We start from the raw sequence: 19,420 nt of genomic DNA, 5'->3' as shown, positions 1-19,420 counted from the left end.
CCTTTGAAGCTTCTAAAGTTTGCAGAAACCTTGACTCATTCCTCTCGCCACCCAGATGAAGAATTGTAGTCTGGATGGCCACCAGGAAAGGGGCCCACTGACCACTGTGTAGACACACTGTGGGCACATGGTTTTATGGCACAGGATTTTATCAGGCAGCACTAGCATCTTAATGCTACTGTCTGGTTTATACTAGAAAAGCAAACATGCTCACAACTTTTAGTTGCTTTATTTCTGTCTCTCTGACAGGAAACTGTTAAATTTTCTTCCTCCTAACTCTGACCCTCACTCCATAGTACTAAGAACTCGATATCCTCATGCACAAAGGCTCTAGGACCCCATGTCTGCTATCTTTCCCATCTGTGTAAGCTGTCCTCTGATCTGACCCTGAGATTTGCAACTGCTAAGAAGACCTGGTTATTCTAAGCATCATGCTACCCTTGGGTAGTGTAGCCAGCAAATATTTTTACAGGAATTAGTTTGTCTCATTAAAATTCGATTAGATGCTTATTACCTAAGAGAGAAAAGGTCCTTGATAAAATAGGGAAATAGAATGGGCTAGACACAGCTGAACCCGGGATAAAAATCAAATCTCCATCACTTATCGGCTATATGACCTTGAGCCAAGCTGCTTACCCTTTCTAAGCCTGTTTATTTATCTATAAAAAGATAAAATAAGATCTTTTAAGTTTGGTATAAAGGTTAAAGATAACATTGATGGAGAAATAGTAGCTCTTCAAATGTAAAAATTTGGACCCCGGCCGGGCGCGGTGGCTCACGCTTGTAATCCCAGCACTTTGGGAGGCCGAGGCGGGCGGATCACGAGGTCAGGAGATCAAGACCGCGGTGAAACCTCGTCTCTACTAAAAAATACAAAAAAATTAGCCAGGCGTGGTGGCGGGCGCCTGTAGTCCCAGCTACTCGGAGAGGCTGAGGCAGGAGAATGGCGTGAACCCGGGAGGCGGAGCTTGCAGTGAGCCGAGATTGCGCCGCTGCACTCCAGCCTGAGCGACAGAGCGAGACTCCGTCTCAACAAAAAAAAAAAAAAAAAAATTTTGGAACCCTGGCAAAGACTTGATCCTAAGCCAAAAGTTATCATGCTAGAGTGCAAACTCTGACCAGGATTTAAGCCCAAACACCCTACTTAATAGGTGTGTGACATGGACAAGTTACTTGACTTCTTGGTGCCTCATTTTATCTTCTGTAAGATGAGGAAGTAATAGTGCCTACCTACCAGGGTCGTTGAGGGGACAAAACAAGATTATCTAAATGATTTCACTAGGCTGCCTGGCTCATCTTAAGCATTTTTTGATCGATTGATTGATTGATTGAGACAGGGTCTTGTTCTGTGTCTCAGACTAGAGTGCATTGGTGCAATCATAGCTCACTGCAGTGTTATGCTTCTGGGTTCAAGTGATCCTCTCGCCTTAGCCTCTCAAGTAGCTAAGACTCCAGGTTCGCCATCACACCCAGCAATTTTTTTTTTTTTTTAGACGGGATCTTGTTATTGCCCAGGCTGGTCTTGAAATCCTGCCCTGAAGCAATCCTCCCACCTCAGCCTCTCAAAGTGCTGGGATTACAGGCATGAGCCACCATGCCTGGCCAGTTATATTTAGTTAATAAACATTTCTCTATATGTCAGACACAGTGCTGAGCATTTTGTATTCACCATTTTATTTAATTCTTCTAATGATGTTAAATAGGTATAATTAAACTCATTTGGCAAATACAGAAATTGTTCACAGTTGTTAATTAATTTGTTCGTGAGCAAAGATTGGAGCTTAGATGTGTCTAAATCCTAATCTCATCCACTTGAGTCATTGAATGAGATGCACTTAGTTTGCCACTTACCTAAAGTCAGCCTCTTCCTTTTCTACGTTTACCTACGTTCCTTTCTAGCACTCTCCTAGTCTCTGATCGCTCCCTCTACCAAACTCTGTAACCACAGCCAGATTTGATAAACTCATTTAAACTAAAGTAAAAAGGGTCGGTAAGACTGCCTAGTCCATTTCTTTAAGTAGCCTTTCCACTTCAAAAGAAGAAAAAGTCTTTGGTGAAGTTGTTAATTTCTAATTGCAAACATGCAAGCATCTACAAACACCTGGCTGAGCATTCTCTCTCCTCCTCTCACCCCAGTTATCCCTAAAGTCAAATCATGGAGGTGTTCGCATCAGCACAAGGGAATCCTTGTAAATCTTAGGGGTTTAAGTGCACAGACACTAGAACCACACTGCCTGAGTTCAAATCCCAGCTTTGCTACCCATTACGTGTATAACCCTGGGCAAGTTACTCCATGTCTGTGCCTCATTTTTAAATTGGAGATATTAATATTATACCTGCCTTCTAAGGTAATAGTGAAAAATAAATGAATATTTGTGTATGTATATGTGTAGGTACGTACACACATATATAATGCTTAAAAAGAGTGGACCATGATATACACTGGATATCATCATTTAAACTACCATTCTATCAGATATCGTCATTCATTATTTGTTTGTTTGTTTGTTTTTGAGACAGAGTCCTGCTCTGTTACCCAGGCTGGAGAGCAATGGCATGATCTCAGCTCACTGCAACCTCCACCTCCCAGGTTCCGGTGATTCTCCTGCCTCAGCCTCCCAAGTAGCTGGGATTACAGGTGTGTGCCACCACGCCCAGCTAATTTTTGTATTTTTAGCAGAGACGGGCTTTCTCCGTGTTGGCCAGGCTGGTCTCGAACTCCTAACCTCGGGTGATCCGCCTACCTCAGCCTCCCAAAGTGTTGGGATTAGAGGCATGAGCCACCACGCCCAGCCTCATTGTTTATTAAAGCACTTTTTATTGAGCAATATTTATTACCTTCTAGGCACTTTTCTGGGCACTTGGGATACAACAGCATAACAGACAGAGGTAGGCCCTGCCCTTTTGGAGCTGAGAGTCCACTGGATGAAGCTAGCAGGGGAGAAATGTGACAAAAGGCTTCTTTCCGAGATTTTATTAATGTCAAGACTCAAAGGATGAGAAGGAGCTTGGCATGTGCAGACCAAGGAGAACAGCATTCCAAGTGGAGGTAATGGCAGATGCAAAGACACTGAGGCAGGAAAGACCTTAGGATGTTGTAGGAATGGAGAGCAGAGTGGAGTGGCCAAAGTGTTGCAAGAAATGTTAAGGTCATGAGAGGTGGGTTTGGCAAGGCAGCAGAGATTAGATCACAGGGTGCCCTGGTGTTCTAGAGTTTGCAGTAAGTGTGGTGGGAAGCAATTGAAGTTGTTTCAAATGTGGGAATGACTTGTGCATTCATTTCAACAAATATTTACTGAGGGCCTATTACATTCTAGGCCTGGTTGAGGCAGTGGAGATACAGCAAGAAACCAACAAAAAGCTCTGCCCTCTCAGAGCTTACTTTGTAGTTGGCTATTTGTCAGTAAATGGCAACTCCACTCTTTCGGGTGCTGAAATGAAAACCTTGGCTAGTTTTCAACACTTACATTCTACTTCTAACCCATCAGCAAATCCCTTTGGCTCTACCTTCAAACTATATATCCACTTATCATCGTCTTCATCACCATGATCCTGGGGCCAAGCCACCCTCATTTCTTAGCTGGTTTGTTGCAATAGCTTCCTAACTGGTCTCTCTGCAAATGCCAACTGCCCCTACAGTCTTTTCTCAACCCAGCGTCCGGTGGGATTTTGTTCACAGTAAGTCAGATCATGTCATTTTTCTGTTCAGATCCCTTCATCGCTTCTCGGCCTTTTGGCTAAGATCAAGTGTAGTATCTGTTCAGATCCCTTCAATGACTTCCCGACTCTGAGAAACAACCTGGCCTTACTATCTCTCCAAGGCCCCTGTGTGTCTTTGTGATCAGTATTCCTTCTACCTAGACTCCTCCCAACTCCTGCCTCAGTTCCAGCAAACACACCTAAACTCTGGTCTTAACTCCCAGCACCCTTCCCCTCTTTAACGCTTCTCCAGCAACCCTGGCCTCCTTGCTGTCCCTCAAACCTGCCGAGCACATTCCAGCCTCAGAGCTGTAGCCCACAGAATGTTCTCTGCCTGGAATCTCATTCCTGAGAAGTCTACACGATGCTTACCCCATCACTTCCTGTAGGTCTGTCTTCAAATGTCACCCCAACCAGGGAGGTGACTCCCAACCATGTCTTAGCCTGCTTTATTTTTCACTGTAACCCTTTTCACCACACCACCTGACTTTATGAATATCTTTGTTGATATGCTCATTTCCCCTGCCAGAACGTTATTAGTAGCTGAAGGCATACAGGGGACTTCACTGTTAGAATCCTCAGTGCCTGGAACAGCACCTGGAACCAAAAATGTGCTTCAGAAATACTTGTTGATTAAATGAACAAATGAATCTGCTTTACACTTTAAGAAGCTTGCTCCAGCCACTCTGGGGAGAATGACTTAAAAGGGGTAAGAGCAGTCAGGAGGCCATTTCAGATATCCAGCTGAGAGACGATGGGCACCCGGGCAAGGGTACAGGCAGCACGTGATATGAGAAGACACCAAGCATTTGGAGGAGGAGGAAGCAGCATTAGCAGAACTCTGCCCAAAGGCAATGTTTGCATTCCGTGAAGCTTTAGAAACCTCATGTGGGGAAAAAGCCATGTATGTTGAAATACATTTGTATGTGTGGGTTTATTCTTTTTCATTATTGAAAATAGCGTAAGCTGATTGAGAATACATTCGTTTGGCTTCTCTAATGACCATTTCATTAGAAAAGCATTGCTTTAGATAGCGGAGTAGGTTATTTCCTCTAACCTTGCTGCCACTGGGCTCCCTCAAGGACACCAGCTTGTGTGTACTGCCAGCTGCAAGTACCCACCCGTGCCCAGCCCAGGGCAGGGAACTTGGCAGCTTCTGCAGTTCTTGTCAGCCCTGACTGTCAAGCGATCGCTATTTCCTGCACCCGGCCCTGTGGTTGGGCTCTGGAAGGTGCCCTGTTTTTCCTGACAGACATTTCAGACCGTTTGCTCTCTTTTTTTTGGCATTTCTATGTATGTTTTTTAACCGTGCTGACCCTGTCTCAGGTCTTTCCCATCCACTGGAGTTAAATGGTGAACGGCCCTTCTAATTGGATTTTCCTGGATTCTTAGGAGCAAAAAAAAAAAAAACAGAAGCAAAAGCAAAATTTTTTCTGGCCTTTGTTAGTGTTTAATTAAAAGCTTGCTTTCCCCAACTCTTTGGCTGTGTTCAAGCTTTTCAAAATTCTGCAAGCACAGACAATATAGAGAGAATTTGACTCTTTAAGTTACAAGAGCTGCTTTATTATGTCTAATTAGCACTATCAAATAATGAAAGAGTCTATCATCATCATCGCTAAAGAAAAAAGTCATACCAGGTATTTCCCAAATGTTTCTCAGGAGAAAGTACATTTTCTTTTAATAAATAGGCTACTACCAATTTTTAAATGAATTCAGTGTTTAAGTTAGAAACAATTTTGGTCAGGATACAAAGAATCTTAACTGTCAAATCATACTTAAATTTATGAAGCTCTTTCTTCCTTAGGATTTTTATAATTTGAACTTTCTAGGTATTGATGCCAGATATAGTTCCAGCCGAGCTCATAAGATTTTGCTCTCAAATTCTTTTTGGGAATGAGATTTTTTTTTTTTTTAGTGAATGTGTTTTTCCTTCAATAAACTTCAGAAACCAACTCTTGAGTTTCAAAAATCTTTTTTTTTTCTTGAGATGTTAGTGCCAGAATCTGAACAGTCTCCTTTATTCAGCACACAGTTGCATCCGTTTAATTTTTTTCAGGCTCATATACTAAATTAGGTTACAAAAATTCACCACACTTTTATCTGTGCATTGTGTTTTAATTAAATCAAATTTGATTATGTTCTTTCTACCCTTTTCTCTTTTCCCCTGGCCTTTTCTTTGTGTTTTTTCTCTGAGCTAAATAGGTCATGCTTAAATCTATGGAGAAATAAATATGTGTGCATACTTAATGTATGACATATGAAAAATGTACAAATACATGTATGTATTTATGTATATATAGGACTGCGTATCTGAAGTTTTTCCAGAAAGTAAAACCATGAGCCAACATATCCACTAAAGATAGCTTTTACTTTTCTTCCACCAACCTTCAACATTACTTCTAAACTTATAGTATGACTCTGAAACCATCAGTGCAAATAATATGGTTAGACTCCATAATAGGTGTATTCTTTAGAAAATTACTATTAATTTTGACGAAGTTTAGCAAATGAAAATTTGATAAACAACTTCATCTGTTTCCTTTGATTAAAAAGAAGAAAACAAGCTGGGCCCTGTGGCTCATGCTTTTAATCCCGGCACTTTGGGAGGCCGAGGTGGGAGAATTGCTTGAGCCCAAGAGTTCAAGACCAGCCTGGGCAACATGGTGAAACCTCATCTCTACAAAAAATGCCAAAAAAATTAGCCAGATATGGTGGTGTGTACCTATAGTCCCAGCTACGCAAGAGGCTGAGGCAGGAGGATTGCTTGAGCCCAGGAGGTTGAGGTTGCCGTGAGCCGTGATTGCACCACTGCACTCCAGACAGTTATGTGCTGAAGCTCCTGCATTATTGGCTTGCCTGGCTCGTCTGTGAAGTGGGAGTATGCCATGGGCTACTTCACTGGGGAGGACTGAGTATCAAGTATGAGGCAGAAGAGTGAGACATACTCAAAATGTGGCAATTGCATTTGTTCAAGAAGTCTGCAAAGCACCTGTCCAAGAACGACAAGGTGGGTAGGCACAGGCTTGAGGGATCTGTGAGAAAAAGACAGAGGATATGGCCTGGGAAACCATAGTGCCTTCCTCAGCCACAGCAGCTGCATTCATTATTTAGTGCTGTCTAATGTCATCAGTCTGTTCTAATAGATGTTGTAATGGGATGAACAGCTTTATCTGTTTCCTTTGTGTGATTTGCACGTATCCTGTGGGAGCTAAGGATATTGGAGTCAGGTGGTATGAGTTCCAATGCTGGCCCACGTCCTTTACTGGCTGGGTAACTCAGAGCATGTTTTTCAACCCCTTTGAGCCTCGGTTTCCTCATGTGTAAAACGGGAACATGATATCTCATGATGTTGTCAGGTTTAAATGGGAGGGTGCCGTGTGACTGCTTAAACTGGTGCCTAGAACATGACAAGAATTCAATAAATTATAGTTTAGAAAAAGGCCTTGGCCACTAAAAGAGGTAAAATAAAAAAAGAGAGAGGGAAAGCATCCCAGAAATGGGACTGTAACATGTTTTACATACTGATATATGTCATATAGGTGAAATTATCTAAAATAAGAATGAGAGGAAATGGATATTTTAACGCAGAAGCATTAAATTATAATTGATCTGATAAATTGTTGCAACCTTTCTATAGGACAGTCTAGTTGTTTCCAGTCAAAATGTAAGATATTTGTTCTCTTTGACCAAGCATTTCCATTTCAGGAAGTCCTCCTAAGGACATTCTCATGTAATGGCGCATGTGCAAGGATTTTCATATTTTCGTATTTCAAATAGCAAAGCAGTGAAAATAAACAGAATGGTTCATTAAATGATAGTACCTCGGTACTATGGCATTCTATGAGATCAGGAAAGAGAATGGAGTTGAAAATTGGCCCAGATAGTTGTCAATGATATATTTTTTGGGTAAAAACAAAAACATTGGCCCAGATAATTGTCAATGATATATTTTTTGGGTAAAAACAAAAGCAAAGTACAAAACAATATATGGGATGTGTGTATGTGTATATGTATGTATGTGTATTGTTATAGATATATGCCAGCAATGTGTGTATGTGTTCATGTATGTGGAGGGATGGGGCTGGACATGTTTAGCCCAAATTATTAATAAATAATTTTTAGCTCTGGGAAGTGTAAGTGGATGAAGGAGAAGTTTCTGCTTCTCTTACTTTCATATTATTCTGAAATCAAATATTTTATAGCAAGAATATCTATAATGTTTTTACAATTTTGTAAAATGTCCTATTCAAAACATTTGATCCAGGCTCTTGTGTAGACCATTTCTGGAGGATAAAGATCTGTTTAATCTAACTTTGTGTGCATTCACACAGTGCCAGAAGGTAGTAGTGTCTCCAAGTGTTTGTCTAGTATGTCCATTTAAAAATGATTGTTCACTGGGCACGGTGGCTCATACCTGTAAACCCAACAGTTTGGGAGGTTGAGATGGGTGGATCACTTGAGTCCAGGAGTTCATGACCAGCCTGGACAACATAGCAAAATTTCATCTCTACAAAAAATACAAATTAGTCGGGCGTAGTGGTATCACCTGTAGTTCTAGCTACTCAGGAGGCTGAGGTGGGAGGATCACTTGAGCCCAGGAGGCTGAGGCTGCAGTGTGCTGTGATCATCCCACTGCACTCCAGCCTGGGCAACAGAGTGAGACCCTGTCTAAAAACAAAGCAAAACAAGAAAAATACAAAGATTATTAATTATTATTGATATGAATGCTATTGAATAAAAGGTCGTATTTGTGCTCTTTTAAGAACTATAGAGTTCTTATCATTAAAGCAACATATGTTAATAAATTTAATTGTTAGAGGTATGCATGGCTTAGAACATGAAGCTTCTTTAATGGTTATTAACAGGGCATATATTTGCCAGATATTTTCTAAACATATAGTGACATATATATCATATCATTGTAATATAAATTTTTACAGAGGGGAGATCACCCTACATAATTTATTCTAAAATGTATTTACTTACATGTCTTATATGCTGATATATGTCATTATTTTTAATAAGTGTTATATATTCAATGGTATGAATGAACCATAATTAATTTTTAAGAATTACGTCAGTCTCCTATTGATGGACATTAAGTTGTTCTCAATTTTTTTTTTTTTTTTTTTTTTTTTTTGAGACAGAGCCTCGCTCTGTTGCCTAGGTTGGAGTGCAGTGATGCAATCTCGGCCCACTGCAACCTCTGCCTCCTGGGTTCAAACAATTCTCGTGCCTCAGCCTCCCAAGTAGCTGGGATTACAAGCCTGTGCCACCATGCCCGGCTAATTTTTTTTGTGTGTGTATTTTTAGTAGAGATGGGGTTTTTCCATGTTGGCCAGATTGATCTCAAACTCCTGGCCTCAAATGATCTGCCCCCTCCTCAGCCTCTCAAAGTGCTGGGATTACAGGCATAAGCCATCGTGCTTGACCTGTTTCTAATTTTTACTAAGGCAATGCTACAGTAACCATTCTTATACATAAAACATTTGTGGGAGAATTTCTGCGAAATGAATACTTTGAAATGATATTTCTGGAATTTGGAAGGAATTTGGTTTTCCGAAAAGGTTGTACCAACTGAGCGCCATGGCTCACACCTGTAATCCCAGCACTTTGGGAGGCCAAGGCGGGTGTATCACTTGAAGTCAAGAGTTCAAGACGAGCCTGGCCAACATGGTGAAGCCCCATCTCTACTAAAAATACAAAAATTAGCCAAGCCTGGTGACATGTGTGTGTAATCCCAGCTAGTCAGAGGCCAAGGCAGGAGAATTGCTTGAATTCAGGAGGCAGAGTTTGCAGTGAGTCGAGATTGCTTCACTGCACCCCAGCCTGGGCAACAGAGCAAGACTCCATCTCAAAAAAAACAAAAAAACAAAAAAAACAAAGGTTTTATCTATTTATGCTACTACCAAGTGAATAAGAATAGTTCTTGTCCGCATTCTAGCTAACAACGTTGATTTATACCAGTCTGCTGGCCAAAAATTTACATTTTATTTGTTTTTATTTTACTTCATTTATTAGTAGAGATGTCCAATTTCCGTAACTTTCTTAAGGACCATGATATTTGGAATACTGGAGTTGTTCTTGCCCGATAACACTGGGGGAAACACATACTGTATTTTGTCACAGTATAAATTGGTTTGAGAACAATTTTAGAGCCAGACTTGAGAGTAAGTTTTAGTCTCCTAGAGAATATTTGTCATCTCACAGTGATATGGAATTTCCTTGTATAGTTAAAACAGGTTTATATAGAGCATTGCTGGTTAAAACCCAAGTGTCATAAAGATAGATGTTCACCTAGCCTCTCTGTTATGCACTAAAATCTTAAGCTTTAGAAATGGCTGAGAATAGTTATTGCTTATAATCACTATACTATTTGGTTTCATATTGTGGTTTCCTCCTTTACTGTTTAGTGAATTTCAGCAATTTTATTTTATCTCTTCTGTAAATGACCTAAACTTCATTTAGATAAACTGAGAAGGAATCACCAAGGCCTTTATTTATTTTTTAAAAAAACAAGTGAGAAAGCTTGGGGTAGGAGAACAGAATGATGCACCATTTATTTTTTTCTTTTTCGTCTTAGATGCCCAGGGGTTTTTGAGCTTCTTTGGCCATCTAAATTCATATTTATTAACTTAAATATAATTTAACCGGAGTCGAATTGTCTCGATGAGATTTCATAGCCGCAAGCGACCATGAAACTGTCATTTGTCTCATTTGGGGAGGCACCAGAACTGATTACTCAGGAGATGATTGAAATTGCTGATCCCATTAATGCCCTGGTTATTCTGGAGATAGTGCCCTGAGGGTGAAGATGGATTGACCCACAGATTTGTTTGTGTATAGACTTTAACCAGAGCCAGGCTGACCCAGAGGAAAATTGGAATGGCTGCAAGAAGTTTCCCAATGAATGTTTTTGTCATATTTTTTAGTTGCCCACTCACCACTGGCGTACCATTAGCACCCAGTCTCCCTTCTGGAGGTGCCCACCAGGCAGATGGCAAAATGGCAGGTCCCAGTGCATGCTTCCTGCCGTGGCCACCAAGGGGCCAGCTTGTCCTCTGTCTGTCCCCTGGTTCAGCTTGGCTAAACTTGCATGTTCCTGTCTTCTGAGTTTGAGCTAAAAGGACAGGATGTTTGGAAGTCAGAATCATCAAGGCAGTAACCGAGGTGAGTGGGACAGGCAAGATAGTCACGTGACATAAATTGTCACTTTGCTCCCTGTGGGTTCTCTTGTTTTGTGTTCATTTTCCAAGCCTGATTTAAACATCCATTCTTTGCTTCTTTCATCCTGAGAGGCCCTATTTGGTTCAGGGATCAATATCACCCCCTTGCCCATATAACTTGGGGAGATACTGATTGGTCTCTAACCCAGTGCTTCCCTACTTTCTCTCATGTCATAGAATACACAGAAAATGAGAGTGTTTGTGTGGCACCCGCAGTAGATAGAAGAGGCTGCTCAGGCTGGAGGTATTCACTGAAGTGTCTCTGGCTGCCTCCAGGGCTGAAAAGACCAATAGCTCAGTATACCTGTTGCCTCAGTACACTGGTTTTGAAGCTGTGGTTGAAGCTAGTCATGATGACCTTATTCCTCTGCCAGGGATTGGTTTAGGGCAAACATATGACCCAGCTCTGGTTAATAGGGAGCCATTTCTTAAAAAGCTGTCTGTTCTTAAAAATAGGCATGGCTGGGCCGGGTGCAGTGGCTCACACCTGTAATCCCAGCACTTTGGGAGGCCGAGGCGGGGGGATCACGAGGTCAGGAGATTGAGACAATCCTGGCTAACACGGTGAAACTCCTTCCCTACTAAAAATACAAAAAATTAGCTGGGCGTGGTGGCAGGCACCTGTAGTCCCAGCTTTCGGGAGGCTGAGGCAGGAGAATGGCATGAACCCAGGAGGCGGAGCTTGCAGTGAGCCGAGATCATGCCACTGCACTCCAGCCTGGGCAACAGAGCAAGACTCCGTCTCAAAAAAAAAAAATTAGGCATGGAGGCCAGGTGCAGAGCCTCATGCCTATGATCCCAACACTTTGGGAGGTCAAGATGGGAGGATCACTTGAGCTCAGGAGTTCAAGACCAGCCCAGGCAACATGGCAAGACCCATCTCTATTAAAAAAAAAAAAAAAGTACAAAGAAGTGATCTTTTTTTTGGAGTGGAGATGTGAGAGCTTCAAGGATGGCAGCTATATTTCAACCATGAGGGAATGTTACCTAAGAAGAATGTGCTGGGTGGAAAAATAGAAGAAGCCTGGGACTTTTATGATACTGCTAATCTGCTGACCTCACCAACTTTGGCACTGCCCTACCTGGAGATACTGAGAATATAGATCCATGTTATTAAAGTTATTTTCACTTTTTGTTTGTTTATTTTTTTACTGTAAAAAGCATTCTGATACAATATAAGCTCAGGACTTGAAGATCAGGACTTATAGAAGAATTGTCCAACAACAACAAAAGTATTAAAAATAAAATCCTTTTAGGAAACATATAATAAAAATTGGAGACGTGCTGATATAAGGAAAATGTTTAAGTTCAGAATAAGATGGGCAGGAATAGAAGGAAATTGTTTAAAATTCACAGTTCTTTATTTTAAAAAGTATAGGATTTTTAAATTAACATGATAGTTTGTTTTTGTTTTTTGTTTGTTTTGGGGGGGGATTGGGGTTTTTTGTTTTTATTGTTTTGAGACTGAGTCTCACTCTGTCACCCAGGCTGGAGTGCAGTGGCACGATCCCGGTTCACTGCAACCTCCGCCTCCCAGGTTCAAGCGATTCTCCTGCCTCAGCTTCCTGAGTAGCTGGGATTACAGGCATGCGCCACTATGCCCAGCTAATTTTGTATTTTTAGTAGAGACGGGGTGTTACCATGTTGGTCAGGCTGGTCTCGAGCTCCTGACCTCGTGATAATTGCCTTAAACAGAAATATTTACCAGTGTCTCAGTGAAATGTTAGCGAACTGGAAGGGATTCCAATTAACAATTGTGAGAGGCAGAAGAGCACCCAAGTCAAGAGCCTGAACTTTGGAGCCAAACTGCGTAGGTTCAAAGCCTTCTTCTGCTACTTCCAGGGTGTGATTTCATGTAAGTTATTTAACCTCTCTATGCCTCAGCTTTCTCATCTGTAAAATGGGGATAATAATAATCTTCCCGACCTCAAAGGTATTGTGGAGTTTATACTTATAATAAACAGGAACAGAGTATGGCACATATTAAGTACTATATAAGTGCTTGCTATTATTAATCTACAGTTATCACCTAAACCTATACCTGTGCAAAAAAAAAAGTCACTTAAGCACAAGTGCTTCTACTACTTCACAGTCACTAAAATAACTAAAATTAAGAAGACCTATAATACCACATTTTGGCAAAGATATGGGATAACCAGATCTCTCATATATTGGGAGTGTAAAATGGTATGACCTTTTAGGAAATTGTTTGGCAGTTAAACATACATTCATTCTATGATCTGTTAGCTTCATTCGTTCATGCACATTTATTCAAGAGAAATGAAAACATATGCATGTGCACATGCACGCACACACATGCACACACAAAATATGCACACACACAGCTTGTTAAAGAATATTCATCGCTTATTAGCTTCTAATACCCCCAAACTGAGAACAACTCAAATTTCCATTAACAAGAGAGGAGATAAACTATACTACATTCATGCAATGGATACTACTCAGTGATAAAAAAATGAATTGCTAATACATGCAACACCATGAATATTAAAAACATTTTGCTCAGTAAAAGAAGCCAGGTATTAAAAAACACATACTCTATAATTCAATTTGTATGAAGTTCTACAACAGAAAAAACTAATCTATCGCGATAGAAATCTGAACAGTGGTTGTTACGGGAGGTAGGGAAAGATTGGCAGAGGTAGCTTTCTGGAAATGTTTTATATCTTGGTGGAGATGTGGATAACATGGCTGTAATACCTAAAATACGTATTTTCATTGTGCATAATTTATAGTGTAATTTTCTAAATGAAACAAAAAGCAGTAACAGACACTGCCCAGGTTTTGAGTAGTAAATGCACAAGATGAGCATCTTTTTATCCCAGGGAGCAAGGAAGCTGTCAGATACTACTGGTAGCAAGGAAGCTGACAAATACTACTAAAATCATGTCACAAGGACTTGGAAACTGGCTTGAAGAGGCTCCCACTCGCCAAAATGGGCCAATCTGAATATCAGTAAAGAAAATTTAAAAAACAGAAAATAACTTTAATGGATTGAAACACATAAATTATATTTAAATGCGTATGTTCATAATGACAAAATACATTTTGACCACCCTTGAAAGTACCCAACTCATTATTTTGGAAGCTGGCAAATAAAGATAAAGAGTCAAACATTTTCTCTGTCTTTCTTTTATGAATTATACTACTGGGTAACCAATTAATAGATAAGGAAAAAAAATCTCTCATTATAGAAATATTCTAGCTAGTAAGTAAGGGATAATAGAACGCCATCATACTGCCACCGCTAATTAATTAAATGATATCGCTATTGAGCGTTAGCAGCTGCTAATGTCACAAAAAGAAATGGCTCTTCTAATGAAAAAACACAAGTGGCGACCTATGAGATAGTATTGCCAAAAAAGATCTAACTGAAATCTGATAGAGCCTTGGGTCTCAACCAACCTACAGGAACCATGGTAAACAGAGGAACATTTAAGTGACACCAGGGGAATGCAATCAGCAAAACGTAGGTGGTAGGAGAATTTACAGGATAAACAGCCTAGTTTCTTCAACAAATAAATTGCAATGAGAGAGAGAGGAGAGAAAAAGAGAGAGATGGATGGAACAGGAACCTGTAGGTTAACAGAGACCTGAGGAAAATATCAACCAGTTGCAAAATGTGGAGTTTTTTTTATTTTGATTCAAACAAACTGGGGGAAAAAGACATTAATCAGATAATTGGATATTTGAAGACTAGAGATCTGATGATATTAAGGAATTACTGTTAACTTTTTTAAGTATTTAGGGTTATGTTTAAAAAAGAATGCTTATCTTTTATATTGAATTATTTACAGATGAAATTACTTCAGTCTTGGTTTTGCTTCAAAATAATACATACAGGAGGACAGAAAGTAGGCAAGAATATAAATGAAACAATATTAGCCAGGTGTTGATAACTTAAAACTAGGTGGAAACATGGTAGGTGGTTATGACACTGGTCTTTGACTTTTTGTGTGTACTTGAAATTTTCCATTACAAAAACTTTTTTGTTTTGGTTTTAAAGGAATACAAAGGGAGAGAGAAAGGGGAAAACAAAACGCCAGGTTCTGCAGAAAGACAGGAAGGAAATCTCACAGAATGCCTGAGTGTTAACCCCTGGATGCGTTCCACCTTGTCTACAATGGCCAAATGGAAAGGCCATGTGTAAGAGCATGGGCCCTGGGTTCAAATCCTGTTCTTCTACCCCCAAATGGGGAGACTTATGCTACCAGACATCTCAGTGCTTTAGTTTCCCATTTGTAAAATGGATTTCAAGAATGAACTTTGAAGACCCTTTTCTCTTCATTTTTCCAAACACAGAGATGAGACTAAATTTTACAAAGTTTATGTGCGTCACCTAAAAAACTGCACGTGCCTTATGGTAAAACCAAGTCAAAAGTCATGGCCTTTATCCTATGAAACAGACAGAAAGGAAGCCCCTACCATGCCTGCTTCTCTCCCTACCTCTTTTCATGTCTGTTTTTCCATTTATGGTTAAGAAAGCAAGAAAATTCGCCTAGCACAAAAGTTTTCCCTCTTTTTCTGTCTAGAGGGGAATATGAGTAATGAACTTTTCCATCAGGGTTGTTTTTCCTGGACATAGTGCACCCCCTCCAGCTGCTAAAACATGTGATCCTGAAAGAGACCTTAAATAAACTTAAATGTTCCTTATCGGTCAGTCCCAGTTTGTACTAAATTATGAATTAATTTTCTGTATTTGGTACTTTTCCTTTTGAAACAGAAGTTCTATTCATTCAAAATATTAGTTGAGAACTTTCCAGGTTCCACATGTTATAGCCCTGAACAAGGCAGAAATGGTCTTGAAACCAACTATTCCTGTGGCTGGCTCTTTCCTGACCTCCAGTCTTAATCTAGGAGGTTACTCTCCCCATACAGCATTCTCCACCCCTCTTTATCATGTCCTCCTTTCTTCCTAAGTCTTACTCTTATCTGAAATTACCTCATTTATGAATTAAATTATTTCTTGTTTCATGCCACCCTCTGGATACCTCTCCTGTTCACCACTGTTCCCCCACCACCTAGCACCATGCCCAGCAGAGCTAGCTACATAATTTACCAGACTCTACATGTCTTTTCTGTGTCTATAGCCAAATACCACAGACTGGGTAATTTATAAAGAAAACAGATTTATTTGGCTCATGGTTCTGGAGGCTGGGAAGTCCAAGAACATGGCACTGGCATCTGGCAGGGTCATCCCGCGGCTGAAGGCAGAAGGGTACACAGGTTCACAGGAAGAAAGAAGAAAAATGTGGGCTGAACTTATGTTTTATTAGAAGCCCACCTCCATGATAACTAATCTACTCCTGTGGTAATGAATTAATCCATTATCACGTCTTGAAGGTCCCGCTTCTTTTTTTGTTTGTTTGTTTTTGAGGCAGGGTCTCACTGTGTCACCCAGGCTGGAGTGTAGTGGCACAGTCTTGGCTCACTGCAGCCTCAACCTCCCAGGCTCAAGTGATTCTCCTACGTCAGCCTCCCGAGTATCTGGGACTATAGGCGCATGCCACCACACTTGGCTAATTTTTGTGTGTTTTGTAGAGATGGAGTTTCACTATATTGCTCAGGGTGGTCTCAAACTCCTGAACTCAAGCAATCTGTTTTTGTTGGCTTCCCAAACTGCTGGGATTACAGGTGTGTGCCCCCGAGATCTGGCCAGTCCCACCTCTTAATACTGTGAAAACGGCAATCAAATTTTAACATAAGTTTTAGTGGGGACATTCAAACCATAATACAATGCAAAATGAAAATGTGGGATTCCTTGTTGCAAAAATGATTAAGAATTGTGAGAGAGCAGAACACTAAACCAAGCATGAGGCCCTTCTGAGCATTAAATCCTGTGGGCCTACATAGGCCACACACCCAGTTCTGACGTCCAATACCTGATAGACGTTCAAAAAAATAATTACTGCAATGAATGCAAATTTAAGAAAAATCATCAGGTATCCAAGGAGCTCTGACGTACAGATTGATAAAAGATTAAAAACAGAAACCAGCAAGTGTGTGAAAGGAATGCGTAATTCCTCAATTGCGGAGTTGACTATGAGGTGACAAAGTGATTACTCTTCTCTTTTTGAGAGATGTCAGGTCCAGGCTGTAAATTTGTCGAAGGTCGGAACCATGGTGTTTTCATCTTTGACTTCCTTGTAAGGCCTCTGCATGTATTTGATGCTCAAGAAATATTTGAACTGAAACTGAATGTTTTCTAGAGGCTGAATTAGAGAAGGATGAGGAGTTATGAGGAAATATTTTTTCTTTAGTGCAAACCTCACTAAATGTAGGAGGAGATGAGCTGGTCTTAAAGTTTGTCTTCTTGCTTTATGACAAATGGTTTAGTGCTATGCCCAGCTGTCAGAGTTTTGGAAAACTGCAATACATTGCCTCCGTTGTAATTTTACGGTGTGTCTGGCATTCATTCAGTATGTGAAATGCTCTGTGATGAAACTGATAGTTTTGTGATAAAATGCAAAGCTTCTCTTAAAGACAAAAATTGGGATCCTGCTTCCAAGTATTTTTCCTTAAATTGGTGGACATATTTCCTTTATTCCACCCTCACGGTCAGTAAAAGCCTCCACAAAGTCACCAATACATTTGTACAAGCTCACCAGTTAGGTGATCATCCAACTGTGTCACAATTTGTATTTTATAGGCACAGTTTCACATATAAGCTCATATTTCATTTGGACCTATTCCAGGATATAGTTTCATTTTCAATGGAACTCCTAAACAGGGCTCCCCAAGTCTACATTCCTGAATCCCAGGTTAAGCCCTGCCTTGTGTCTGGCTGCACGGCAGAAGGCATTTGGAAGAACATTTGTTTCAAGTTGGATATGGCATCAGCTTTGCCACTGTCCCGTTCTGGCCTTTGAATGCCAGTTATCTGGGACCCCTTCTGATTTACTGATTACAAAACTCCTGTCCGATACCCCCCTCCTGCAGGAATTATCCATTTCCTCACTACTGAATCCCTGGCACCTATGCCTTTGTCCCGTCTTTGCAACTAGAGCCCCACCAAACTCTCCAATCCTGTGTTTATAAGCACCCACATTCTTGAACAGTGTTGGTCAGTGGACTAATGGTGTCAGATTCCAATTATCCTTTCTCACACAAACTGACATATTAGATAGGATACTTTTGTTTGCAAATAAAGTTTTGTTTAAAAATCAGAACTAGCTTGAGCAGAAACAGATATTATAGACTCAGTAACTGAAAAGGCCAGGGAATGACTTCAGGTTCAATGGCATTTCGTAATTCAGACAATGACATTGGAGTATGTCTCTCTCCAACTCTTCTGTCTGGCCTGAGGTTTCCTGGTGGCCCCAAATTTTCATCCAAGCAACTTTGTAACTCCAGAACAAACAAAAACAAAGATACTTCTTCTCTGATCCCTGTGACTAATGGGTATGGGGTGTATTAGTAAGGGTTCTCTAAAGAGACAGAATTAACAGGATATTATATGTATATATATATGTATATATATTATATATATGTGTGTATATATGTATGTGTGTATATATATATATATATATATATATATATAAAGGGGAGTTTATTAAGTATTAACTCACATGATAACAAGGTCCCACAATAGGCTGTCTGCAGGCTGAGGAGCAAGGAGAGCCAGTCCGAGTCCCCAAACTGAAGAGCTTGGAGTCTGATCTTCGAGGTCAGGAAGCATCCAGCACGAGAGAAAGATGTAGGCTGGGAGGCTAGGCCAGTCTTGTCTTTTCACATTTTTCTGCCTGCTTTATATTCTAGCCATGCTGGCAGCTGATCAGATGGTGCCCACCCAGATCAAGGGTGGGTCTGCCTTTCCCAGCCCACTGACTTAAATGTTAATCTCCTTTGGCAATACCCTCAGAGGCACACCCAGGATCAATACTTGGCATCCTTCAATCCAATCAAGTTGACACTAAGTATTAATCATCACATGGGGGTAGAGTGATTTTATTGGTCAGTCTTGAATCACATATTCATCTTCTTTATATGTGGATACGGAGTTCCTCCCCACCCCCAGTTATTTGGATGGTGTCCCCATAGAAAAGCAGGGATCCCGTTTCCTAATTTTTTTTTTTTTTTTTTTTTTTTTTTTTTTTTGGACAAATTTTTTTGTTTTGTCACCCAGACTGGAGTGCAGTGGCGCCATCTCGGCTCACTGCAACCTCCATCTCCCAGATTGAAGCAATTCTCCTGCCTCAGCCTCCCGAGTAGCCGGGAATACAGGCGCCGGCCACCACACCTGGATAATTTTTGTATTTTTAGTAGAGATGGGGTTACGCCATGTTGGCCAGGCTGGTCTCAAACTCCTTACCTCAGGTAATCTGCCAACCCTAGCCTTCCAAAGTGCTGAGATTACAGGCGTGAGACACTGTGCCCGGCCTCCTAATTTTAATACTCCTGATAGACTCCCGTCTCTATGTGTTCTCACCTCATAACCTGATCTTGCCCAGCCTCCCCCCTAGTTTGGTTTGTCA

The 19,420-nt window shown here is 40.7% G+C and overlaps 1 protein-coding gene and 1 pseudogene across 2 annotated transcripts in view; both read left to right on the top strand.

Annotated features, from left to right (window-relative positions):
- FRMD4B (FERM domain containing 4B) overlaps positions 1–19,420 on the top strand; it is a 275,592-nt gene that overhangs the window by 68,351 nt on the left and 187,821 nt on the right. The gene's annotated exons all lie outside the window — the stretch shown is intronic.
- Positions 3,718–3,783, top strand: LOC116467745 (U2 spliceosomal RNA; annotated as a pseudogene).

The sequence above is a fragment of the Hylobates moloch genome, unplaced genomic scaffold (assembly GCF_009828535.3).
Source record: "Hylobates moloch isolate HMO894 unplaced genomic scaffold, HMol_V3 SCAFFOLD_4, whole genome shotgun sequence".
NCBI classification, from domain to species: Eukaryota; Metazoa; Chordata; class Mammalia; order Primates; family Hylobatidae; genus Hylobates; species Hylobates moloch.
The sequence above is the reverse complement of the archived record's forward strand: the minus strand, read 5'-3'. Positions and strand labels throughout refer to the sequence as shown.